Source organism: Pseudophryne corroboree, chromosome 10, assembly GCF_028390025.1.
Source record: "Pseudophryne corroboree isolate aPseCor3 chromosome 10, aPseCor3.hap2, whole genome shotgun sequence".
NCBI lineage: Eukaryota > Metazoa > Chordata > Amphibia > Anura > Myobatrachidae > Pseudophryne > Pseudophryne corroboree.
In genome coordinates, this window is record NC_086453.1 from 206,036,482 (window position 1) to 206,060,359 (window position 23,878).

Here is a 23,878-nt window from a genome sequence, read left to right on the forward strand (position 1 = left end):
CCAAGATGAGCCCACCTTCCTGGTAGAATGGGCTTTCACTGACTTCGGTAACGGCAATCCAGCCGTAGAATGAGCATGCCGAATCGTATTACAGATCCAGCGGGCAATAGTCTGCTTGGAAGCAGGAGCCCCCATTTTGTTGGGAGCATATAGGACAAACAGAGCAGGGCCGGTGCTAGGGTGTTCGGCGCCCACCTGCAAACTCTAAATTTGCGCCCTCCCATATTTTACAAAGGGACAGCGCGTACCTTTGGTGTGTGTCGAAGAAAAGGGTGTGGTCTCACACAGAAGGGGCGTGGCCACGTAATAGTACCCCCATTTCACCACACTGTGGCACATTCTTATTCACATTGCGCCCCTGCACCCTTTATATATTTAACTTGTGACCCTCCCCCCCCTTTAAATATTTAACTTGTGTCCCCCGTTCTTTCTTATATAATGAAAGTCAGAAGGTGCAGAAGGAAAATGCACCTCTGCAGAATCTCTGATCCTAACTGACTGCACATGTAATTACACCTGCAGCTGTGAAGGCTCCGCATAAGCTGCATACGTTACAAAGCGGACAGCAGTGTAAAGGTAATACAATAGTCTTACTTCACCACCAGCACTGCTGGGTTGTGCCCTGACTTGCTCCACTGTCAGTGAACCCTGCCGTCGGTAACAGCAGTGAACACACACACTGCTCAGAGTTGCAAAGATGAGGTGACAGGAAGGGCAGGTCAGGGAGGGGAGGAGACCACCTACTTTCTCGTTTTAGCCCGTGGCTAGCCGCAGCGCACCGTTATTAGTAGAGATGAGCGCCTGAAATTTTTCGGGTTTTGTGTTTTGGTTTTGGGTTCGGTTCCGCGGCCGTGTTTTGGGTTCGAACGCGTTTTGGCAAAACCTCACCGAATTTTTTTTGGCGGATTCGGGTGTGTTTTGGATTCGGGTGTTTTTTTCAAAAAACACTAAAAAACAGCTTAAATCATAGAATTTGGGGGTCATTTTGATCCCAAAGTATTATTAACCTCAAAAACCATAATTTACACTCATTTTCAGTCTATTCTGAATACCTCACACCTCACAATATTATTTTTAGTCCTAAAATTTGCACCGAGGTCGCTGTGTGAGTAAGATAAGCGACCCTAGTGGCCGACACAAACACCGGGCCCATCTAGGAGTGGCACTGCAGTGTCACGCAGGATGTCCCTTCCAAAAAACCCTCCCCAAACAGCACATGACGCAAAGAAAAAAAGAGGCGCAATGAGGTAGCTGTGTGAGTAAGATTAGCGACCCTAGTGGCCGACACAAACACCGGGCCCATCTAGGAGTGGCACTGCAGTGTCACGCAGGATGGCCCTTCCAAAAAACCCTCCCCAAACAGCACATGACGCAAAGAAAAAAAGAGGCGCAATGAGGTAGCTGTGTGAGTAAGATTAGCGACCCTAGTGGCCGACACAAACACCGGGCCCATCTAGGAGTGGCACTGCAGTATCACGCAGGATGTCCCTTCCAAAAAACCCTCCCCAAACAGCACATGACGCAAAGAAAAAAAGAGGCGCAATGAGGTAGCTGTGTGAGTAAGATTAGCGACCCTAGTGGCCGACACAAACACCGGGCCCATCTAGGAGTGGCACTGCAGTGTCACGCAGGATGTCCCTTCCAAAAAACCCTCCCCAAACAGCACATGACGCAAAGAAAAAAAGAGGCGCAATGAGGTAGCTGTGTGAGTAAGATTAGCGACCCTAGTGGCCGACACAAACACCGGGCCCATCTAGGAGTGGCACTGCAGTGTCACGCAGGATGGCCCTTCCAAAAAACCCTCCCCAAACAGCACATGACGCAAAGAAAAAAAGAGGCGCAATGAGGTAGCTGTGTGAGTAAGATTAGCGACCCTAGTGGCCGACACAAACACCGGGCCCATCTAGGAGTGGCACTGCAGTGTCACGCAGGATGTCCCTTCCAAAAAACCCTCCCCAAACAGCACATGACGCAAAGAAAAAAAGAGGCGCAATGAGGTAGCTGTGTGAGTAAGATTAGCGACCCTAGTGGCCGACACAAACACCGGGCCCATCTAGGAGTGGCACTGCAGTGTCACGCAGGATGGCCCTTCCAAAAAACCCTCCCCAAACAGCACATGACGCAAAGAAAAAAAGAGGCGCAATGAGGTAGCTGACTGTGTGAGTAAGATTAGCGACCCTAGTGGCCGACACAAACACCGGGCCCATTTAGGAGTGGCACTGCAGTGTCACGCAGGATGTCCCTTCCAAAAAACCCTCCCCAATCAGCACATGATGCAAAGAAAAAGAAAAGAAAAAAGAGGTGCAAGATGGAATTGTCCTTGGGCCCTCCCACCCACCCTTATGTTGTATAAACAAAACAGGACATGCACACTTTAACCAACCCATCATTTCAGTGACAGGGTCTGCCACACGACTGTGACTGATATGACGGGTTGGTTTGGACCCCCCCAAAAAAAGAAGCAATTAATCTCTCCTTGCACAAACTGGCTCTACAGAGGCAAGATGTCCACCTCATCATCACCCTCCGATATATCACCGTGTACATCCCCCTCCTCACAGATTATCAATTCGTCCCCACTGGAATCCACCATCTCAGCTCCCTGTGTACTTTGTGGAGGCAATTGCTGCTGGTCAATGTCTCCGCGGAGGAATTGATTATAATTCATTTTAATGAACATCATCTTCTCCACATTTTCTGGATGTAACCTCGTACGCCGATTGCTGACAAGGTGAGCGGCGGCACTAAACACTCTTTCGGAGTACACACTTGTGGGAGGGCAACTTAGGTAGAATAAAGCCAGTTTGTGCAAGGGCCTCCAAATTGCCTCTTTTTCCTGCCAGTATAAGTACGGACTGTGTGACGTGCCTACTTGGATGCGGTCACTCATATAATCCTCCACCATTCTATCAATGTTGAGAGAATCATATGCAGTGACAGTAGACGACATGTCCGTAATCGTTGTCAGGTCCTTCAGTCCGGACCAGATGTCAGCATCAGCAGTCGCTCCAGACTGCCCTGCATCACCGCCAGCGGGTGGGCTCGGAATTCTGAGCCTTTTCCTCGCACCCCCAGTTGCGGGAGAATGTGAAGGAGGAGATGTTGACAGGTCGCGTTCCGCTTGACTTGACAATTTTGTCACCAGCAGGTCTTTCAACCCCAGCAGACTTGTGTCTGCCGGAAAGAGAGATCCAAGGTAGGCTTTAAATCTAGGATCGAGCACGGTGGCCAAAATGTAGTGCTCTGATTTCAACAGATTGACCACCCGTGAATCCTTGTTAAGCGAATTAAGGGCTCCATCCACAAGTCCCACATGCCTAGCGGAATCGCTCCGTGTTAGCTCCTCCTTCAATGTCTCCAGCTTCTTCTGCAAAAGCCTGATGAGGGGAATGACCTGACTCAGGCTGGCAGTGTCTGAACTGACTTCACGTGTGGCAAGTTCAAAGGGCATCAGAACCTTGCACAACGTTGAAATCATTCTCCACTGCGCTTGAGACAGGTGCATTCCACCTACTATATCGTGCTCAATTGTATAGGCTTGAATGGCCTTTTGCTGCTCCTCCAACCTCTGAAGCATATAGAGGGTTGAATTCCACCTCGTTACCACTTCTTGCTTCAGATGATGGCAGGGCAGGTTCAGTAGTTTTTGGTGGTGCTCCAGTCTTCTGTACGTGGTGCCTGTACGCCGAAAGTGTCCCGCAATTCTTCTGGCCACCGACAGCATCTCTTGCACGCCCCTGTCGTTTTTTAAAAAATTCTGCACCACCAAATTCAAGGTATGTGCAAAACATGGGACGTGCTGGAATTTGCCCATATTTAATGCACACACAATATTGCTGGCGTTGTCCGATGCCACAAATCCACAGGAGAGTCCAATTGGGGTAAGCCATTCCGCGATGATCTTCCTCAGTTGCCGTAAGAGGTTTTCAGCTGTGTGCGTATTCTGGAAAGCGGTGATACAAAGCGTAGCCTGCCTAGGAAAGAGTTGGCGTTTGCGAGATGCTGCTACTGGTGCCGCCGCTGCTGTTCTTGCGGCGGGAGTCCATACATCTACCCAGTGGGCTGTCACAGTCATATAGTCCTGACCCTGCCCTGCTCCACTTATCCACATGTCCGTGGTTAAGTGGACATTGGGTACAACTGCATTTTTTAGGACACTGGTGAGTCTTTTTCTGACGTCCGTGTACATTCTCGGTATCGCCTGCCTAGAGAAGTGGAACCTAGATGGTATTTGGTAACGGGGGCACACTGCCTCAATAAATTGTCTAGTTCCCTGTGAACTAACGGCGGATACCGGACGCACGTCTAACACCAACATAGTTGTCAAGGCCTCAGTTATCCGCTTTGCAGCAGGATGACTGCTGTGATATTTCATCTTCCTCGCAAAGGACTGTTGAACAGTCAATTGCTTACTGGAAGTAGTACAAGTGGGCTTACGACTTCCCCTCTGGGATGACCATCGACTCCCAGCAGCAACAACAGCAGCGCCAGCAGCAGTAGGCGTTACACGCAAGGATGCATCGGAGGAATCCCAGGCAGGAGAGGAATCGTCAGAATTGCCAGTGACATGGCCTGCAGGACTATTGGCATTCCTGGGGAAGGAGGAAATTGACACTGAGGGAGTTGGTGGGGTGGTTTGCGTGAGCTTGGTTACAAGAGGAAGGGATTTACTGGTCAGTGGACTGCTTCCGCTGTCACCCAAAGTTTTTGAACTTGTCACTGACTTATTATGAATGCGCTGCAGGTGACGTATAAGGGAGGATGTTCCGAGGTGGTTAACGTCCTTACCCCTACTTATTACAGCTTGACAAAGGGAACACACGGCTTGACACCTGTTGTCCGCATTTCTGTTGAAATACCTCCACACCGAAGAGCTGATTTTTTTTGTATTTTCACCTGGCATGTCAACGGCCATATTCCTCCCACGGACAACAGGTGTCTCCCCGGGTGCCTGACTTAAACAAACCACCTCACCATCAGAATCCTCCTGGTCAATTTCCTCCCCAGCGCCAGCAACACCCATATCCTCCTCATCCTGGTGTACTTCAACACTGACATCTTCAATCTGACTATCAGGAACTGGACTGCGAGTGCTCCTTCCAGCACTTGCAGGGGGCGTGCAAATGGTGGAAGGCGCATGCTCTTCACGTCCAGTGTTGGGAAGGTCAGGCATCGCAACCGACACAATTGGACTCTCCTTGTGGATTTGGGATTTCGAAGAATGCACAGTTCTTTGCTGTGCTGCTTTTGCCAGCTTGAGTCTTTTCATTTTTCTAGCGAGAGGCTGAGTGCTTCCATCCTCATGTGAAGCTGAACCACTAGCCATGAACATAGGCCAGGGCCTCAGCCGTTCCTTGCCACTCCGTGTCGTAAATGGCATATTGGCAAGTTTACGCTTCTCCTCCGACAATTTTATTTTAGGTTTTGGAGTCCTTTTTTTTCTGATATTTGGTGTTTTGGATTTGACATGCTCTGTACTATGACATTGGGCATCGGCCTTGGCAGACGACGTTGCTGGCATTTCATCGTCTCGGCCATGACTAGTGGCAGCAGCTTCAGCACGAGGTGGAAGTGGATCTTGATCTTTCCCTAATTTTGGAACCTCAACATTTTTGTTCTCCATATTTTAATAGGCACAACTAAAAGGCACCTCAGGTAAACAATGGAGATGGATACTAGTATACAATTATGGACTGCCTGCCGAGTGCAGACACAGAGGTAGCCACAGCCGTGAACTACCGTACTGTACTGTGTCTGCTCAGTGGCGTCATGAGGGGGGTGCGGGGGGTGCGGCCCGCACCCGGGTGTCACCCCTCCATGGGGTGACACCAAATAGAGCAGCCGCACACCCCCATCAGCACATTCTCATCCAGTGTCACGTCCGCGGCAGTGTGCACACCCCGCCTCCCCAGTAGTAAGCGCCGCTCTCAATGCCGGCCCGCTATCAATACACACCCGCCCGGCATCTCCAACCCTGCACAACACCGCCGCGGCCGGGTCTCGGGAAGCGCACACAGCGTGATGTGCTATCAATGCACACCCGCCCGGCGCCTCCAACCCTGCAGAACACCGCCGCGGCCGGGTCTCGGGAATCGCACACAGCGTGATGTGATGATGTTATCACGCATGCTAGTGCCGCTTGCCATGCTGGGAGGGAGAAGTGGGAGGGGACTGTGACCTGTAGTAGGAGTGCAGCAGCTTCGTTACAAGAGGGAGGATCGGCTCTGCAGTCAAGTGCGCACCTCAGTCTTCAGCAGCAGTCACTCCCTGGATTGTGGCTTCTGCCAGTTCAGTGTGTTCAAAAACGTGATCAAAAGTTAGTATTTACAGCTAGAAAAATACACTGCCGATTAAATATATATATGTATACTCCAAAATGAGGTCCGGCACTCGGGTCAACGTGTGGAAAAATGCAGCGGTGCCCTCCTCGTGGACTATCAAATACCACCAAATATGTAGACAGGCGCAGGCGGTACTCAGCAGGCTGAAATCAGACCGGATATGATAATCACTTTAATGGAAACGGGCCGACATGTTTCGGAGAAACCCTCTCAGTCCTCTGGTCCTGAGGACGGAGAGGGTTTCTCCGAAACATGTCGGCCCGTTGCCATTAAAGTGATTATCATATAAGCTCCGATTTCAGCCTGCTGAGTGCCGCCTGCGCCTGTCTACATATATGTATATATTTTTTCCCCTAAAGAGTGTATTGAAATCAGTACCATTTATTTGTACCAAATAAACTGTTCATTTCAATATAATCCAGTATTACTTTAAGTTAATTATATATATATATATATATATATTTATTCTCGTCGGCGCGGCACTCAGCTTCTCAGTATAAAAGATACGGACAAGTACTGCTTATCAACGTTTCAATATATTTTCATATTTTCATCCTGACGAAAATATATGAAGATATATTGAAACGTTGATAAGCAGATCTTGTCCGTATCTTTTATACTGAGAAGCTGAGTGCCGCTGAGAATCTATACTTACCTGTTTTACTTTTATTGATTATCAGTCATCATCTTTATGCCATATTCAGAATCATGGGTAACACACGAAAAAACCTCATTGCATTGCAAGACAGTTTGTGGCCAGAAAGTTATGAAACTGTTGAGTGTAATAATTTAGGCGTTGAGTCTAATTCACCTAACCCATGTAAATGTTATTACATTTAGGCTGTGCATATGATATTGTAATTTAAAGGTATAATATTAATTTTATTAGCTGTTCATGTCACTACTATTGCCATTGCATCCAGTGATATACAGGAATTATGATTTACAAGTACAACTAGTACTAGTACATTACTAAGGGTTCCGTGTGGTGTGATACAGGAGGAGGACTATGGTGGGGGGGGAGGGGGGGTGGAGGGGGGTGACACCATGAGTTATCACACCGGGTGACACCAACCCTAGTGACGCCTCTGTGTCTGCTGCTAATATAGACTGGTTGATAAAGAGATGTCTATGTAACTATGTATGTATAAAGAAGAAAGAAAAAAAACCCACGGTTAGGTGGTATACAATTATGGACGGACTGCCTGCCGAGTGCAGACACAGAGGTAGCCACAGCCGTGAACTACCGTACTGTACTGTGTCTGCTGCTATTATAGACTGGTTGATAAAGAGATGTCTATGTAACTATGTATGTATAAAGAAGAAAGAAAAAAAAACCACGGTTAGGTGGTATACAATTATGGACGGACTGCCTGCCGAGTGCAGACACAGAGGTAGCCACAGCCGTGAACTACCGTACTGTACTGTGTCTGCTGCTAATATAGACTGGTTGATAAAGAGATGTCTATGTAACTATGTATGTATAAAGAAGAATGAAAAAAAAACCACGGTTAGGTGGTATACAATTATGGACGGACTGCCTGCCGAGTGCAGACACAGAGGTAGCCACAGCCGTGAACTACCGTACTGTACTGTGTCTGCTGCTAATAATATAGACTGGTTGATAAAGAGATGTCGTAGTAGTATGTATGTATAAAGAAGAAAGAAAAAAAAACCACGGTTAGGTGGTATACAATTATGGACGGACTGCCTGCCGAGTGCAGACACAGAGGTAGCCACAGCCGTGAACTACCGTACTGTACTGTGTCTGCTGCTAATATAGACTGGTTGATAAAGAGATGTCTATGTAACTATGTATGTATAAAGAAGAAAGAAAAAAAAACCACGGTTAGGTGGTATACAATTATGGACGGACTGCCTGCCGAGTGCAGACACAGAGGTAGCCACAGCCGTGAACTACCGTACTGTACTGTGTCTGCTGCTAATATAGACTGGTTGATAAAGAGATGTCTATGTAACTATGTATGTATAAAGAAGAAAGAAAAAAAAACCACGGTTAGGTGGTATACAATTATGGACGGACTGCCTGCCGAGTGCAGACACAGAGGTAGCCACAGCCGTGAACTACCGTACTGTACTGTGTCTGCTGCTAATATAGACTGGTTGATAAAGAGATGTCTATGTAACTATGTATGTATAAAGAAGAAAGAAAAAAAAACCACGGTTAGGTGGTATACAATTATGGACGGACGGACTGCCGAGTGCAGACACAGAGGTAGCCACAGCCGTGAACTACCGTACTGTACTGTGTCTGCTGCTAATATAGACTGGTTGATAAAGAGATGTCTATGTAACTATGTATGTATAAAGAAGAAAGAAAAAAAAACCACGGTTAGGTGGTATACAATTATGGACGGACTGCCTGCCGAGTGCAGACACAGAGGTAGCCACAGCCGTGAACTACCGTACTGTACTGTGTCTGCTGCTAATATAGACTGGTTGATAAAGAGATGTCGTAGTAGTATGTATGTATAAAGAAGAAAAAAAAAACACGTTTAGGTGGTATACAATTATGGACGGACTGCCTGCCGAGTGCAGACACAGAGGTAGCCACAGCCGTGAACTACCGTACTGTGTCTGCTGCGACTGGATGATAAATGATATAAAATATATATATATATCACTACTGCAGCCGGACAGGTATATATTATATATTATATAATGACGGACCTGCTGGACACTGTCTGTCAGCAGAATGAGTTTTATTTTTATAGAATAAAAAAAAAAACAACACACAAGTGAAGTCACACGACGAGTGTTTAACTTTTTCAGGCAATCACAATATAAGTATACTACTAACTATACTGGTGGTCAGTGTGGTCAGGTCACTGGTCAGTCACACTGGCAGTGGCACTCCTGCAGCAAAAGTGTGCACTGTTTAATTTTAATATAATATTATGTACTCCTGGCTCCTGCTATAACCTATAACTGGCACTGCAGTGCTCCCCAGTCTCCCCCACAATTATAAGCTGTGTGAGCTGAGCAGTCAGACAGATATATAATATATATAGATGATGCAGCACACTGGGCTGAGCCTGAGCAGTGCACACAGATATGGTATGTGACTGAGTCACTGTGTGTATCGCTTTTTTCAGGCAGAGAACGGATATATTAAATAAACTGCACTGTCTGGTGGTCACTCACTATATAATATTATGTACTCCTGGCTCCTGCTATAACCTATAACTGGCACTGCAGTGCTCCCCAGTCTCCCCCACAATTATAAGCTGTGTGAGCTGAGCAGTCAGACAGATATATAATATATATAGATGATGCAGCACACTGGGCTGAGCCTGAGCAGTGCACACAGATATGGTATGTGACTGAGTCACTGTGTGTATCGCTTTTTTCAGGCAGAGAACGGATATATTAAATAAACTGCACTGTCTGGTGGTCACTCACTAGTAAACTCTCTGCACTCTCTACACTTCTACAGTACTCCTCCTAGTCCTAAGCTCCAGTAAATCTCTCTCTCTTATAATCTAAATGGAGAGGACGCCAGCCACGTCCTCTCCCTATCAATCTCAATGCACGTGTGAAAATGGCGGCGACGCGCGGCTCCTTATATAGAATCCGAGTCTCGCGAGAATCCGACAGCGTCATGATGACGTTCGGGCGCGCTCGGGTTAACCGAGCAAGGCGGGAGGATCCGAGTCTGCTCGGACCCGTGAAAAAAACCATGAAGTTCGGGCGGGTTCGGATTCAGAGAAACCGAACCCGCTCATCTCTAGTTATTAGTCTTGCTGACTTATCCACTGGTTGAGGGCCCCCTGTGGGCCCCGGTGCATTGCACTGGCTGCTCGCAGTGGCGAATTTAAGGGTCAGGCCGCCCCTAGGCACAAATGATTGCTCCACCCCACACACACACACACAACCTATTTTAAAATGAGGGGGTACAAAGGGATTAGGAGAGGGAATCAAGGGTAAAATGGGAGTTGTGTGAATCAGGGGGGCAGGATGGGATTAGTAGTGGAAAGTGGGGGCAAAATGGGAGTAGTATTATGGAACAGAGGGCAGGATGGCACATCAGGGGGAACAGGCTAGGAGTAGTAGTTGTGGTGAGCAGGATGGAAGTAGCAGTGGGCAGCAGGGGGCAGGCTAAGAATAGTAGTGGGAAGTAGGGGGCAGGTTAAGAGTAGTCGAAGGGAAGCAGGGGACAGGCTGGGAATAGTAGTAGTTAGGATCAGGGGGACGGATGTGGCTAGTAGTGGGAAGCAGGGAGTAGTGGCAGGAAGAAGTGGGCCTGGAATCCTGCACTGACACTACCATAGGGAGCCAGCAATGCAGCCAGCTCCTTTCCCCCAACCACCCACTGCAAACCCCACAGCACTGCTGTCACTGACCTTATGCGGCTCTGGGTGGTTCCTCATTCCGTGTTCCAGCTGTCACACTTCTGCAGGTGATCTCCACAGTGGCACACTCCTCTCACACACCACTAACACACAAACAATAGGGGGCACGCACAATTAACACACACACTACAGGAGACACACACAACTGACACACACATAGGAGGGGAGATGGTCATGCAAACAAGTGTTGGGTACATGGACACACTGCAGGGGGCACACATTCACACAGGAGGGGCGGACACAGTCATGCAGGAGTGGGGGGGGACACAGTTACGAAGGAGTGGGGGGGACACAGTCGCGCAGGAATGGGTGACAGTCACACAGGAGGGGGGCCATAGTCACACAGGAATGGGGGACACAGTGTCACACAGGAGTGGGGGACACAGTCACACAGGAGGGGGGCCATAGTCACACAGGAGGGGGGCCATAGTCACACAGGGATGGGGGACACAGTGTCACACAGGAGTCGGGGACACACAGTCACACAGGAGTCGGGGACACAGTCACACAGGAGGGGCGGAGGACACAGTCACACAGGATGGGGGGGACACAGTCATGCAGGAATGGGTGACAGTCACACAGGAGGGGGGCCATAGTCACACAGGAGTGGGGGGGGACACAGTCACACAGGAGTGGGGGACACAGTCACACAGGAGTGGGGTACACAGTCACACTGGAGTGGGGGGGACACAGTCACACTGGAGTGGGGGGGACACAGTCACACTGGAGGGGGGAGGACACAGTCACACAGGAGGGGGGGGGGGGGACACAGTCACACTTGGGTAGGGACAGTAGTACATCTTGGCCCTCATTCCGAGTTGTTCACTCGCTAGCTGCTTTTAGCAGCATTGCATACGCTAAGCCGCCGCCCTCTGGGAGTGAATCTTAGCATAGCAGAATTGCGAACGAAAGATTAGCAGAATTGCGAATAGAAATTTCTTAGCAGTTTCTGAGTAGCTCGAGACTTACTCAGCCATTGCGATCAGTTCAGTCAGTTTCGTTCCTGGTTTGACGTCACAAACACACCCAGCGTTCGCCCAGACACTCCCCCGTTTCTTCAGACACTCCCGCGTTTTTCCCAGAAACGCCAGCGTTTTTTCGCACACGCCCAGAAAACGGCAAGTTTCCGCCCAGAAACACCCACTTCCTGTCAATCACAGTACGATCACCAGAACGATGAAAACGCCTCGTTGTGCCGTGAGTAAAATACCTAACTTTTGTGTAAAATAACTAAGCGCATGCGCTCTGCGAACCTTGCGCATGCGCAGTAAGCGACTAATCGCAATATAGCGAAAATTGGCAACGAGCGAACAACTCGGAATGACCCCCATTGTTAGGGCAGATAGAGGCACACACACACACAACTAGTGATAAAGGGGGAAAACAAATGCAGAGACAGACAGTAGGTGACAGCTACAGATATGGGGGGGGGGGGGGTAGGCAGATGTGGAGATCTGTCACTGACTAGGTTCCTCAGATGCTGCTGGTCACACCTCCTGTACTAGTGCAGTGACAGTCCCTATCAGAGGCAGACCAGCATGCATCCTGCAGGGCAAGCAGGAGTCAGTCACATGCACTTCTGTGCATGTGTTATCCAGAACAGCCAATGGGAGAGAGCAGGGGCGGAGTCACTTGCCGGACAGCTGAAGTGAAGCCGCTGCTTAAGCCTACAGGACACGGCAGCAGGTAACCTCTACCTCCTTACCCACCACCCACCAGCAACCCGCGTCTCCCTCCACCATCAAACTGCAACCCCCCTTCCCATCAAAGCAGCTGCAGTGGTGATCCTGGGCTGAACTTCACCAACACACACACCTACCTCAGCCTGGTGGTCAAGTGTGGCTCCACCCCTTTTGTCTATGTGACCCGCCCCATTTTCACCTGTGTAGCTCCGCCCCCTTTTCAGTGATCACTGTCACTGGAGGAGGGGGGGTAGGGGGAGGCTTCAAATTGCTGGCGCTGCTGCCTGTCATACAGTGACAGGCACAGCAGCCGGCAGCAGAGGGGACAGGGCGGCGCAGCAGCAGGGATGCAAAGCAGGAAGAGCGCCTCTCCAGCCAGGCGCCTACCTGCTTTGCATCCCTTTGCTGAGTGGGTAGAGCCGGCCCTGAAACAGAGCCTCTGATTTCCTAATTTGAGCCGTTCTGGCGACATAAATTTTCAAAGCTCTGACTACATCGAGAGATTTTGAAACAGCCAAGGCTTCCGTAGCCACAGGCACCACAATAGGTTGGTTTATGTGAAACGAAGAAACCACCTTCGGCAGAAATTGTTGACGAGTTCTCAATTCCGCTCTATCCACATGGAAAATCAAATAGGGGCTCTTGTGAGACAAAGCCGCCAATTCCGACACCCGTCTTGCGGACGCCAAGGCCAAAAGCATGACCACTTTCCAAGTGAGAAATTTCAACTCAACCCTTCGCAAAGGTTCAAACCAGTGTGACATAAGAAATTGCAACACCACGTCAAGGTCCCATGGTGCCACAGGTGGCACAAACGGAGGATGTATGTGCAGTACTCCCTTCACGAAAGTGTGAACCTCTGGAAGGGCGGGCAATTCTTTTTGAAAGAAAATAGATAAAGCCGAAATCTGCACTTTAATGGAACCTAATTTTAGGCCTGCATCCACACCTGCCTGCAAAAAATGGAGGAAACGACCCAGATGAAACTCCTCCGTAGGAGCCTTCTTGGATTCACACCAAGACACATACTTTCTCCAAATACAGTGATAATGCTTCGCCGTGACCTCCTTTCTAGCCTTAAGCAGAGTAGGGATGACTTCCCCGGGAATACCCTCTCGAGCTAGGATTTGGCGTTCAACCTCCACGCCGTCAAACGCAACCACGGTAAGTCCTGGAAGACGCATGGCCCCTGCAGTAACAGATCCTCTCTGAGAGGAAGAGGCCAGGGATCTTCTATGAGTAATTCCTGAAGATCCGGGTACCAGGCCCTCCGTGGCCAATCTGGAACAATGAGTATCGCCTGAACCCTTGTTCTTCTTATGATCCTTATCACTTTTGGAATGAGTGGAAGTGGAGGGAACACATATACCAACTGAAACACCCACGGAGTTACCAGGGCGTCCACTGCACTGGCTTGACGGTCCTTCGACCTGGAACAATATCTCTGAAGCTTCTTGTTAAGGCGAGACGCCATCATGTCTATTTGAGGAATTCCCCAACGATTTGTCCCTTCTGCAAAAACCTCTTGATGAAGACTCCACTCCCCTGGATGGAGATCGTGTCTGCTGAGGAAATCTGCTTCCTAGTTGTCCACGCCCGGAAGGAAGACCGCTGACAGAGCGCTGACATGTTTTTCCGCCCAGCAGAGAATTTTTGTGAACTCCGCCATCGCTGCTCTGCTCTTTGTTCGGCCCTGACGGTTTATGTACGCCACTGCTGTTACGTTGTCCGACTGAATCAGGACAGGTAGACCTCGAAGAAAGTGTTCCGCTTGTAGAAGGCCGTTGTAGATGGCTCTTAACTCCAGAACGTTTATGTGTAGACAAGCTTCCTGGCTTGACCATTTTCCCTGGAATTTTTTTCCCTGTGTGACTGCTCCCCAGCCTCGGAGACTTGCATCCGTGGTCACCAGGACCCAATCCTGGATCCCGAACCTGCGACCCTCTAGGAGGTGAGAACTTTGAAGCCACCACAGGAGAGATATTCTGGTCCTGGAAGATAGGCTTTGTAAACGTTGATTTACATACAGGATTAAAAGCAACACTTTAAAAAGACATTCAATACCCTTTAAATGGAGCCGCTGCGGCCGCTGTAATCAATCCTTAGCCTACGTACTTTTTACACCATTAGCGTACAAAGCCCCGTACCGTGTACGTACTTTGCATACAAATGCAGCGCTGGCCGTACAAAGTATACGCAGTGCGTACACACCCAAAGATACTCCGTGAGCACTTAGCAGCTACACGTGTGACTGAAATACACTTATGACCCTAGAAGGGAAAGGAGACACAACACCAGATTGTATTTAAAATGCCGGGTTCCGACACACCAACATATCATTACTGAAAGGGGGGTTACAATAACAATACAATACATTAGAAAAATGGCTACAGTCAATGGTACATACGTTTTAGTTTCGCCCGGTCCTCAGTCATCAGTGTAGATGACCTTCAGAGTCTGTGTGTGACCGGGCATGCAGCTGGCTTTTTATACAATAGTCCAACACCTAACACAATGGAACCTGTAATCTCTATGTCCATTGGACACAGGGATGGTCATTTACAGTACAGGAGAGGTCATAGGTCGGTTTGAATAAGTGGGCGATGTCTGTTCCAGGTGCACTTGCAGGTGGTCTCCTCTGGGTTCCCGCCGCTGGGTTGGGATACCAAATGTACAGTAAATACAGTTAATATTTATATTCTGCTCCTGCACATAACTATTCGCCGGAACGTGCGATCTTCTGCAAACCAACACCGGAATATTGCCCTTAATATACCCTACAGCTGGATACCAAACACCACCTTATAATCTAGTTCTGTCCCCTCCTATCCTGTAAAGGTGAATCCCTTTGTTCTGATACCATTTAAACTAGTGTAACTTGCTGGTGTGGTGCAGGGAGACTATGTGTACATTGTGCACTATTTGGATTAAATATGTAATGTGTTTTTATGGCTTTTCCATGCGATCACATGGAGCCCGCTATTCCCCATGGTCCTTACGGAGTCCCCAGCATCCACTAGGACGTTAGAGAAAAGAAAATGGTGCGACAACCGTCCTAGATCTTGTTGCTCTCCGTGCTCATGTGCCTTTCAACAGTCCTGCCTCTCAACTTTCCCGGAACAAACACTCTAGTGATACGAGGTCCTCTACACCCGGCTCTTTGTCACGAGTTCTCACCGGGTCAGCGATCTTCTTGCAGTGGGACGAGTGGACCCAAGTCTCTCTTTCGGCGACCTTCAATGCGGTTGTGCTGGTTAACAAGACTTGGTATGGTCCTTCCCACCTGTCTATGAGGCAACCTGAGCGTAAGAAATTTTTAATCATCACATAATCCCCAGGCTCAAAGTCATGACAATTACTGTTCGGTAGGTCAGGAATCACCAGCTTTAGATTTCTTTGTTGATTTCTCAGCTGCTGGCTCATCCCAACCAAATATTTCACAGTCACTTCATTATTGCATTTCATATCATCCTGAGGGTCTATCATTACATGAGGTTGTCGACCAAAAAGGGTGATAAGTTAAGTGGAGACCTGGGAGTGGTTCTGATGCTGTACAACACTAGTGGTAAAGCTTCTGGCCACAACAATCCAGTTTCAGCCATCACTTTGCTCAGCTTGTTCTTAATAGTGCTGTTCACTCTCTCTACCTTTGCACTCACCTGTGGCCGGTACGGAGTATGCAACTTGCTATTAATTCCCATCAGTTTGCACATGACCTGAAAGACTTCACCTGTAAAATGGGTACCCCTATCACTTTCAATCATTCTAGGGATACCATATCTACACACAAATTCCTGCACAATTTTCTTTGCAGTGAACGTAGCAGTATTTGTGGCAGCAGGGAACGCTTCTACCCAGTTGGAAAAAACATCAATACATACTAACACATATTTCAAATTCCTACAGGGTGGTAACTGTATGATGTCGATTTGTATTACCTGAAAAGGTCCGTCTGTTGGAGGGATATGGGATGGCTCTGTTGGTATTGTCTTACCAACATTCTTCCTCAAGCAAGTAAAACATGTCATTGCTCTCTTACCTGCATGAGAAGATAATCCTGGCGCACACCAGTAGGCTCATACCAGCTTGCACATACCCTCTTTGCCCAGATGAGTCAGACCGTGTGCCGCCTCAGCTAGACTTGGAAGATATGCTCTGGGGGCCACCGGCTTACCGTGTCCACCTGTCCAAAGTCCTGAGGACTCCTGGCCATACCCCTTTGCCCTCCAGACTGCCCTTTCCTGTAGGGAACACAAATTTTGCATTTTAATTTACTATCGTGTGTTATCAGTTGTGTGAAGTAAACCGTTTCTGGATGAGAGAAGAGAGGGGAAAAATAAAAAAAGAAAAGAAAATGTCAGGTTTGGCATTCACCAACAGGCTGTCACACCATCATGCATATCGGTGTCTGTACACAGTCTCCCTTCACCAGTATTCTCATTCTCCACCCTTTGTGCATGACCAGGCACACTGCATTAATACTGGTGTCCTTATGCTGGTGAGATATACTGGATTTGGGCAGAACTCTGAAGGACCGAGTAGGCATGTGGCGTTTGAACTGTAATCGGGTCCATGTATTGTACCCTCCTGTCGGTGAACGTAAGAGATGAGGAGGAAACTTTGAAGAAAAATTACACAGAGGTTAGTAACAGATAAGTTTATAGAGGCAAAGAGGATTTTATAAAATTTGACAACTGGATTGGGCACTATGGGGAAGTGATTCTCTACTAGGTCTGCTCCCCTTAAAAAAAATTCTATGTGTGTCGTATCTCTACTGGGACTATCCCAGCCATCAATCCAGTGTCCTGTCCATCCTAAGTTCATAGGGAACCCGGTATCTGTGAGATAATTTCCTCTACCTGTGATGGACATGCATCTAGAACCGTGAAATGCAACATTAGTCTTCGTGGGTATCCAACATACTTTGTACTTCCTGGGCGGGAGCACGCTATATGTATACCATCTCTAACAAAACTCCTGTTAAGTTAATCAGGGGCCATTTCTGCTAGAGAAAGAAGCAAAAGTTTAGAGGCCTCATCTTAACCCCAACAAGTTTTGTCAAAAGGGTAAAGTTGCATTTATTCCGTTCTTCCCATTAACCGAATCTGTGTTTTCTATATGGCTCGTGATTCCTTACTAAATGTCCCTTGATCCCGTCTATGTGTTTAATAATGTGGCTTGTTTTCTCTGTCTAGGGGTCTATATTGACTATGTGTTCTACTATACCTACAATCTCTGGCAAAATGCCCTTCCTTTTTACAAATGTAACATATTCTCGGTCTTTTCCAAACAGCAGGGGTCTGGGGTTTGGGCTGGTGGGGCTTTCCTGTCAGAGCCTGTAGACTTATTGTCATCAGCTTCTCTTCCTGTTGTTCCCTGCGCCTAGCAATATTGTTATGTTGTTCAATTGCTCAATCTCTAAGACAAGCTACTTTGGCCCCTCTCCAATTAGGGAAAGATGTTTGTACCCTGTCCCTTACTGTCTTATTGAGCCCGTCCATTAGCACAGAGACAGCCACTTCCCTGTAATTTGCATCGTTCCCTGTATCCGATACCCAAATGTATCTATCCATTATTTGCAGAGCCCGATTGAAATATTCAGATACCATTTCATTTTCCCTCTGTTTTATGGAGAAAATTCTTCTCCACTTAACAGTAGTGGGTAAATACAACTCTAGTTGCATGTTAATTTGCTCCACGTTCTCCTGATTGTTTCCGTCAGTCATTGGACCATCCGACTCTAATTTACAATCAGTGATACATTTTTGGGTGTCAATATTAGGGGGTAGGCATGCTTTCAAAAATATCCGCCAATCTTTGTTAGCTGGTTCATGACCATTACCCAGATCTCTGATAAACTTCTGACATCTGGCTAAATGCTTCCGGGGATCGGGGAATTCTGAAATAATTGACCGCAGCTCAGCTCTGGACCACGGGCAATACATTGCATTATTCCTGGTGAGGATTTCTCCCTGACTATCGGTTCCCCCATTGGGAGTTACTATCTCCAAGACAGGATGTAATCCTACCATTCCGTTCCTAATCTGTTTGCTGTAAGGTGTTGTTGTCTCTGTGCAATGACCCATCTCACACTTACCGGTAGCTGTGACCTCACCAGTTCTTTCAGTGGGGAATATTGTTACTGCTCTGTCTGGATGGACAGGCCCCACCTGAGTTTCCTGCAAGGTGACTGCCTGAATGAGAGCTGCAATTTGGCTGGGTCCTTCATCTTCATGTGACCTACAACCTTTCAGAGACTTCAAAACAGGATACAACTTGCAAAAATTAGGGTTAATACATTTCTCTTGCATTCTACTATCATTTACAGATATACCATTGACTGTAGCCATCTCTTCCCTTTCGACCTTTGTCGATAATGGTGTGTCAGTGCCCTCATTCCTGCTAGGTTTGGAACTTGCTTTGCGAGTTTGTTCCCTTTGCACCTCCCCCTCTTGTTGCCACAGATTGAAACAAACGTTATGTCTGATCCTTTGTTTTCTGGATTAAATTAGACATATTTTACTGCCTACATTCTGCAGTACCTCTGGTTCAAAGCTGCCCACCCTAGGGAATGATACCCTATCATTGTCGGTCATACGTATCCATTCGTCACAATAAACTTCAGCGTGTGGACCATATTTCTCACACATTATAAACCTCGTGGACCCCTTGGGCCGCGACTCTTCTGCCTGAATCCTGGCTACCATACGTCTCTTAGTTGAGCAACTGGCTCCCATAATTGTGGGCCTTTTCCCACAAACACCAAAATACTCAATATAAGCAGACGGTGAAAGGTCTTAGAGCGCTTTCACCCACTCCCGCCACGTTGGCCGGTACTGCGATACACTGTCGATAGCGAAGGCGATGTACCCAAATTAGGGCCCCTACTTTGACCTATATTTACTAGAAGTTTTTAGGAGTGACTTACCTTTTCCAGTAAATATCTGTCGTTGGAGATTTCCTGAGAGACCAGCGAAAACTCCCTTTATGCACTTGTACACAAATCACGCTTGCGTATGCTCTATACAGCGATAATGATACCTCGATTTTACACAAAAGCTCGCAAAGGGGTATCAAGTTGCGCTATGTATCGCACCCACAAACATGCAGTCTAATCGCACAGCGTATAGGTACTTGTTACCTATCGGCCCTACGACCACTGGAATCGAATCACGAGCTGCGAAACCTCAGCCGGAGCATATAAAAAACTATATGGGTCACAACACAATTCCCTACCTCACTCCTGTGTAAGTCTCCTCACGACTTACGTATTCCAATCTATATTAACGTGAGTCAGCCGCCTCATGCCGCCAAGCCTCCTCTCACTTGGTGTACCAACGGCGGGATCCCGAATTCCCGGGGTTCAATACGTTCACTCCTACTTTCACTCACTCAAATACACTTTGTTTTTCTGTACAGAAAATTTCCACTCATTCTGATCGGCAGCTTTACCCCCAGAGGCAATACAGTTTAAATAAAATTTTTCGACTAATCTGCTTTTGAAACCGGATAGTTATGTGCTATTGTAGAATGGCTACTATCCCACCTTTTAATTGAACAAAACTGTGGTGTAATTTGTACTTAGCGTCCGCACTCTTACGCACTTTGCGTAAACACGCGACCGTGCGTGTCTTTTATGCTGCGTGCGTGGTCCTGTAGTTTGTCCGAGCCACGTGTACAAAACCGTGCGTCCGCAATAAAACAAATCCCACAACCTCTATAAATGTGAGCAATGCTAACTATAATCACTCACAAGCACAATCTATGCTTGTTCTGTGTAACCCTTTACGACAGGGCCAGACCTGCGTGTTGTGCTTTATACTTACTTCCTTAAATACTTTTATTTCAAATTTACCTATATAGCAACAAATGTATCCGATTTCACACAGATCTAAACAAATCTAATAATCTAAATCTTGCGGCAACAATGTGAGAGAGTATGCAAAGTATCGGTGCCCTTTGTGTACGCTTTTGGCGCCAAAAAAAAATCACAGATTTTTAAATAGCTTTTTTCCTGTTAACGGGTTCTATCAGCACCTCTGCAGACCAGACAGAGCAGACGCAATCTAACAGCACACAAATAGGGTTTTTTAGAACATCCACTAACCAGGAAAAGGTTACGTAAGATAACTTTCCACCGTTTGCTGATAGATTAAGTCTGCTATGACCTGCTAGGCTGTGAGCATGTGAAAACCGGATCGAGCCCCCAATTGTAAACATTGATTTACATACAGGACTAAAAGCAACACTTTAAAAAGACATTCAATACCCTTTAAATGGAGCTGCTGCGGCCGCTGTAATCAATCCTTAGCCTACGTACTTTTTACACCATTAGCATACAAAGCCCCGTACCGTGTACGTACTTTGCGTACAAACGCCGCACTGGCCGTACAAAGTACAAGCAGTGCGTACACCCAAAGATACTCCGTGAGCACTTAGCAGCTACATGTGTGACTGAAATACACTTATAACCCTAGCAGGGAAAGGAGACACGACACCAGATTGTATTTAAAATGCCGGGTTCCAACACACCAACATATAATTACTGAAAGGGGGGTTACAATAACAATACAATACAATAGAAAAATGGCTACAGTCAATGGTACATACGTTTTAGTTTCACCTGCGCTTCCCGGCCCGGTCCTCAGTCATCAGTGTAGATGAACTTCAGAGTCTGTGTGTGACCGGGCATGCAGCTGGCTTTTTATACAATAGTCCAACACATAACACAATGGAACCTGTAATCTCTATGTCCATTGGACACAGGGATGGTCATTTACAGTACAGGAGAGGTCATAGGTCGGTTTGAATAGGTGGGCGATGTCTGTTCCAGGTGCACTTGCAGGTGGTCTCCTCTGGGTTCCCGCCGCTGGGTTGGGATACCAAATGTACAGTAAATACAGTTAATATTTATATTCTGCTCCTGCACATAACTATTTGCAGGAACGTGCGATCTTCTGCAAACCAACACCGGAATATTGCCCTTAATATACCCTACAGCTGGATACCAAACACCACCTTATAATCTAGTTCTGTCCCCTCCTATCCTGTAAAGGTGAATCCCTTTGTTCTGATACCATTTAAACTAGTGTAACTTGCTGGTGTGGTGCAGGGAGACTATGTGTACATTGTGCACTATTTGGATTAAATATGTAATGTGTTTTTATGGCTTTTCCATGCGATCACAAACTCTACCGTAATTACCCATACCACGCGCTAATGCGCAGGACCGCGGGAGCGACCATACGCAAATTGCGAATATGTGCACGCACGGCAGAACAAATACGCGCACGGAGGCCATCTGTGTGTAGTTTGTACGTGATGTGTGTACTGCAATATTTTTCCCGGTGCATGTGCAGGTGAGACCCGGACCACTTGTCCAACAGGTCCCACTGAAACACCCGGGCATGAAACCTGCCAAAATGGAATGGCTTCGTAGGCTGCAACCATCTTACCCAACAGCCGAGTGCACTGATGAATCGACACTCTTGCCGGATTCAGTATCTCCTTGACCATGTTTCGGATTTCCAGAGCTTTTTCCGCTGGGAGAAACACTGTCTGTAGTTCCGTGTCCAGGATCATGCCCAAGAAAGACACCCGAGTCATTGGCATCAACTGTGACTTTGGCAAATTTAGGATCCAACCATGTTGTTGCAGAACTGTCAGGGAGAGTGCCACGTTTCTTAGCAACTGCTCCTTTGATCTCGCCTTTATCAGGAGATTGTCCAAGCACGGGATAATTGTGACACCCTGCTTGCGTAGGAGCACCATAATTTCCGCCATTACTTTGGTGAAGACCCTCGGGGCCGTGGAAAGACCAAACGGCAACGTCTGAAATTGGTAATGACAATACTAAACAGCAAACCTCAGGAAAGCTTGATGTGGAGGATATATTGGGACATGTAAGTAGGCATCTTTTATGTCGACTGACGCCATAAAATCCCCCCCTTCCAGACTGGAGATCACTGCTCGAAGAGATTCCATCTTGAACTTGAAACTTTTCAAATATAGATTGAGGGATTTTAGGTTCAGGATCGGTCTGACCGAGCCATCCGGCTTTGGTATGACAAATAGGCTCGAATAAAACCCTTCTCCCCGTTGAGACGGGGGTACCGGGACAATGACACGCTGTTGACACAGTTTTTGTATTGCAGCGCGCACTACTTCCCTTTCTGCAAAACATATGTAACGAAGAGCTCTACATTTTCTATTATTACATAGTATATAGTTCTTCTTACTAACAGCCAGCAGAGTGCGTGGGAAAAATCCCTTTTGTTTTTCTTGTCTAGAGTAACCCCCTCCCGCAGCACCTGAGGATTGTTACCAGCTTGATTAGAGCAGTTTGCCACCATTTATTGCAGTTCAGTGAGGCATAGATGGAGCCAGCATTAGGAGGGCATGCTGGGTCCTGTGGTGCCATTTGGAGGATACAGGGGTGCCTCCAGGTAAGCTAGCTCTCAATCTGGATATGTTTTGTATGTGCCATTATCATGTGGCCGTACATTAAGCAATTGTATGACCCATAGTGATTATTATTATTATGCTGTGTGTGAGTTTGAGGAGTGGTACCCCTCAGGTCTGGTGTGACTGGGCTACCTTGGGGCAGCACGCCATATTATTTATTTAGCACTTATGTAACACTCCTATTTTTTCACTAATATTACTCTTTTGAGTATTTTATTAACACCCTTATTTCTGTAGTTTCTAACCCATAGCTTCTGCTTCTTTCTTAACACATATTAACACTTTAGTATTTCAATGGTGTGCTGCCCTAGGGTGGTCGGGCCTGAGCCGACTTTGTGGGGTCCAAGCCCTGGACTTATGCTTAGTTAGGGACCTCCAGTAATAGAGCAGCCGTCAAGTGGCCTGGAGGCTTATCATATCTTTTGCAAACCATATGTAACGAAGAGCTCTACATTTTCTATTATTACATAGTATATAGTTCTTCTTACTAACAGCCAGCAGAGTGCGTGGGAAAAATCCCTTTTGTTTTTCTTGTCTAGAGTAACCCCCTCCCGCAGCACCTGAGGATTGTTACCAGCTTGATTAGAGCAGTTTGCCACCATTTATTGGAAGAGAAACTGGCAAGGCTGATTTGAACAACCGGTGGGGAGGCACATCTTGAAACTCCAGTTTGTACCCTTGGGACACTATTTCTAACACCCAAGGATCCAGGTCCGAGTGAAACCAGACCTGACTGAAGAATCGGAGATGCGCTCCCACCGGTACGGACTCCCGTAGAGGAGCCCCAGTGCCATGCGGTGGACTTGGCAGAAGCCGGGGAGGACTTCTGCTCCTGGGAACCTGGCATAGCAGGCGACCTTTTTCCCCTTCCTCTACCTTTAGAGGCAAGGAAGGACGACCCTCTTCCTTTTTTGTATTTATTAGGCCGAAAGGACTGCATCTGATAATGCGGCGTCTTTTTCTGTTGTGCAGGAACATAAGGAAGAAATGAGGACTTACCCGCTGTAGCTGTAGACAG